This window comes from Nomascus leucogenys, chromosome 5, assembly GCF_006542625.1.
Source record: "Nomascus leucogenys isolate Asia chromosome 5, Asia_NLE_v1, whole genome shotgun sequence".
In the NCBI taxonomy this organism is placed as follows: Eukaryota; Metazoa; Chordata; class Mammalia; order Primates; family Hylobatidae; genus Nomascus; species Nomascus leucogenys.
This window is the reverse complement of record NC_044385.1, coordinates 100537596-100542326: the sequence shown is the minus strand read 5'-3', so window position 1 is coordinate 100542326 and position 4731 is coordinate 100537596. Positions and strand designations below refer to the sequence as shown.

The 4731-nt window shown below is 37.1% G+C and overlaps 1 pseudogene; it reads right to left on the bottom strand.

Annotated features, from left to right (window-relative positions):
- Positions 1 to 502: 502 nt before the first annotated feature.
- Positions 503 to 4428, bottom strand: LOC100579540 (annotated as a pseudogene).
- Between the last annotated feature and the right edge of the window lie 303 nt (positions 4429 to 4731).

Below are 4731 nucleotides of genomic sequence, written 5' to 3'. Positions count from 1 at the left end.
GAGCACAGGCAGAGTAGATTTAGTATAATTTTTAAAGGCCCTGGTACTTCAGAAATGGTAAGTGAGCATTGGCTTTAACTGTAAGTCACTAGCTGCATTAGCTTCTAATAAAAAAGTCAGTCTGTCCTTTAAAGCTTTGAAGACAGGCATTGACTTCTCTAACTATGAAAGTCCAAGATGACATTTTTTCCTCAATAGACAGCTATTTCATCTACATAGAAAATCTGTTTTTTAGTGTAGCTACGTTCATCAATTATCTTAGATCTTCCAGTTAATTTGCTATAGCTTCTACATCAGCATTTGCTGCTTCACCTTGTGCTTTTTTTTAGAGGTAGTGAGATTTTATTTTCTCAATGCTGAGCTAAAAATTCCACACATTTGGCACATGGGTTACAAGGAGGGGGAAAAGCAGGGAAACACCACTGTATACCTCTCATGTTTTGGTACTGTGAGTACAACTATAACTTTGTTTGCTATTGGCAACTGGCAATCACCTCTGTGTTTACATTGAAAGCAGCAGGCATTGGTGGTATTCACCATACAATACTGGGGGACATGAAGCAGCTTTCTTTCCATTCTTCTGAATGTGATCTTCATTCATTTTCTCCAAAGCTTCTGTCTTAGCTAAAAAAATCCCCTTCATTATCTGCTGAGATGTTTAAAGCAGCATTGAAGAGGTCTCATTCATTAATGGCTTTCCTTACTACTCCTTTCTGGAAAAAGTGTGAGACATTTTATAGTCATGGAGCAGTGATTCCAGTCCATTAAGACAATTTGGTTCTTGTGACTAACTGATGTCAAACAACCAGACCTTTGCAGCATGCCAAAGTATGTTATACTTGCTGAGATTGGTATGAAAAAGTGTACATCCATTACATAACTGCTGCATCAAATGATGAATTTGTTAGTAGATTTCTTTCGTTCCTTCACTACTGAACTTTACTTCTTTTAATTTAGGGGCTGGAACATAATCATGGCCAATAAAAGACATAACTAAAATGTATTTCATGCACTCAAGTTGTATAACTGTTGGACGAGGAATTCTAGTTCTCTGCATTCTTGTGAGACTGTGGATTTCGCTTTCTGCCCACATGTGGATAATCTTATGTGGACTTAGTTTACTGAAGTGATCTTTAAACCTAAGATCGTCTTTAACTTATTTGTCATGACTCTTCCACTCATTAAGGGTTGTTGTAAATACCATGATGGCACATTCTGTAGGTATAACTTTACTATATTTCTTTTCATCCTCCATGCTCTTTCTGTATACATGAAAGACAGTTGATTTCTCTCCTGTACTAATAGTCAGTGATTGTCTCAAACATTCCAGAGTTGACAATTTTTATATAAGAAAACATGTCTCAGGATCAACTGCAGTTTCTTCCATAGAATGCTCCTTTTTCTTGTGGAGGCAGGCACTTTGCTGTTCTTCTGAGTAGGCATGGTGTTTTGAAGCATCAAAAGCTTTGTTTGGTATTCTTAAATCCATTCTGTCTTCTACCTGAAATGCAGGTACAAAATTTTCCATTCTTGCTGGATTCTTTCCAAGCATACTACTTCATGATGTTTGGTGGCAATGCCTTTTCCTTTTCCAATAAAACCATTTTTGGGAGTGGGAACTGGTTTTGCTAGTCAGTAGAGATCATCATGAGTATCCTGCCAGTCAGCCTCATCTTCAGAGCTATCACTGTCTTCATCAGGATGCACTTTTCAATAATTTTCAAAGGACATGGAAACTTTTCTATCTCTATTGAATTTTCCTTTATGTCTAATTGTGCATCATATTCTTTGCCAAATTCCATCTATAATATCTGAGCCAACATTAGGTCACTGGAAGTGTCAATGTTTTCTTCAGTAATAAATGGTCTTTTAGCAACAGCTACTTGAGGAAAAGTGACAGTTTCTTCCCCTAACTGCAGTTCTTTGACCAACTGTTCACTCATTATATCACCAAAGAATAAGATATTGTCATTTGAAGGGTAGCCCATGGACACTTACTGGGTCCCCAGGCCACTGCTGGCTTGGGCTTAGGCAATGTCACTTCTGCCAGATTTTGGGGGGGAAGAAGTTCAGTAACAAGAGCAGAGCAGAGAGGTGGTAGGACAGGAAGCAGGCTCTACCAAGGAGATAGGTGGAGCCAAAGTAACCAGAACTGAAGTGATAGATCCATCTCGCATTTTTATGTGATAAAGATAGTTTCGATAGTTTCTATCCCTAAGCTTCATGAATGAACCTCTGCCAGCTTCAAGCTTTTCTCCTTTGCATCTTCCTCACCTCTCTCAGCCTTCACAGAATAGAAGAGAGTTAGGGCCTTGCTCTGGATTAGGCTTTGGCTTAAGGGGATGTTGGTGCTGGTTTGATCTTCTATCCAGACAACTAAACTTTCTCATATCAGCAATAAAGCTGTCTTGCTTTCTTAACATTTATATGTTCACTAGAGTAGCACATTTAATTCCCTTCAAGAACTTTTCTTTTATATTCACAACTTGGTGAACCATTTGGTGAAAAAAATCTAGCTTTTGCCCTATCTTGGCTTTCAATGTGCCTTTCTCATTAAGCTTAATTATTTCTAACTTTTGATTTAAAGTGAGAGATGAGTCACTCTTCCTTTTACTTGAGTACCTATATGCCATTGTAGAGTTTTTCATTTGTCTCATTTCAATATTGTGTCTTAGGGAATAGGAAGGTGCAAAGAGAAGAAGAGAGGTGGTAATAGCCAGTTAGTGGAGCTGTCAAAACACACACAACATTTACCTACTGTTTTTGCCATCTTATATGGGTGGGGTTCCTGATACCCAAAAACAATTATAATAGTAACATCAAAGATCACTTACCACAGGTCACCATAATAGATACAATATTAATTTTAAAAGTTTAAAATATTGCAAGAATTACCAAAATTTGACACAAGTGTGCACATGACATTGGAAACATGGGGCTGATAGACTTGCTTAGTTCAGGGTTGCCATAGTGTCTGTGAAGCACAATAAAGTGAAGTAGAAAACAATGGAGGTATACCTATAATTAATGTTCACCGTGTAATCTAAATGGAAATTAAATATAGGGGTTCACAAGCTAAATACATCTTAGAGACCCTTTAATCCAAGGAGGTAAGAGGAGAGAGACCATCCCCTTGGTAACCAGAAAGGTATATATGTACCTTTAGTGTGTTCTTTTTCCCCTAGACTCAACTGGGAATAATGTTTAACCACATGTTTTTTCTTACATGCCTAGTTTGAATAACAGTTATACAACCGTATGCTACTTGCAGCTCTTGATCTTCATTATCAACATTTAAGTGTTCTTTGGGGGCTGTTTTAAGAGATGCTTTACATTATGGATATTGATGTCACCTCTTTTTCACCCTCTGATTGAAGCTGCAGCCTTCCTTAGATAATAAGATTTTCCGAATTCTAACCTGTAGTTAGATGCAAATCAGAGGTTTTTGGGGGCATATACCATGGTTTGTTTTATAGTTAAACAAGTTAAATAATTAGTATCTTAGTTCGGGATGCTGTAACAAAGTATGATAAACTGGGTCACTTATAAACAGCAGAAATGTATTTCTCACAGTCCTGGTGGCTGGAAGTCCAAGATCAGGGTGCCAGCATGCTCAGTTCTGGTGAGGGCCCTCTTCTGGGATGTAGACTGCCAGTTTTTCATTGTAGCTTCACATAGTAGAAATTGATTGAGCTAACTCTATTTGCCTTTTTATAAGAACACTAATTCCATCATAGGGGTTCCATCCTCATGACCTAGTTACCTCCCAAAGGGCTCACCTCCTCATACCATTCTGTTGGGGGTTAGGGTTTCAACATATGAATTTGGCAGTGGGATACATAAACACACAATCCATGATAGTGGAGTAATGGTGAATTCTCCCTGTTTGCATTTAAATGGTTTGTAAAATCCCTCTAGGTGAAATAGCATATTGTATGGAATCATAGGAGGAGATTTTAGCATGTGAGCCACAGTGAGACAGAAAGCACATAGGATTTGTGTTAAGACAGACATGAATTCATTTCCTAGCTCTGCAAAACAGGGCTGAAGATTCCTGAACCTTCTGAATTCCAGCAGAGAAAATCTGGTCCTAAACCAATTATCTAGTTACGTCTTTATCTATAGAATATATATCAACTTGTCTGCTTCAAGAAATTAAATTGGGAGAATTGACACTGATCATCAGCTGCTTTCTGTAAATCAGTAAAACAAAATTATTACTTTTTTCTTAAATTCAAACATTATTTGTATTATATAGATCTTACTAATTTTCCTCCAAATTTAGTATTGATTTGTATGATATTGAGCAAATTCATATGCTATTCCAGCATATCAAATCTACCTTAGCAAAATTTAACAGATCATCTTTTACTATTTCGCTACTCCTGCTTAACAATCCTCAGTATCTCTATTGTCTCATACCTGCATGTGGCGTCTGGGTGAAGGTAGATTAAGGCATAGGGAGAATCCTATTTTCTGGACTTTTATTTCTTTATTTCTGACCCCATCATACATCAAACCATCAATATGTAAAGTTCTTTGTGACAGTTTTTGAATTATTCCATGTCTGCATTTTGACAGCAGGAATAATGGTTTTAAGGACAGACACTCATCTTCCCAGTAAGTAAGAAAAGATGGGAATGCAATGTTTCTCTTCACTTTATGAGTGTATTGTTATTTGTCATTTATTAACATTGTTTTGACTATTCTCATCATCAATCATTTTTCATG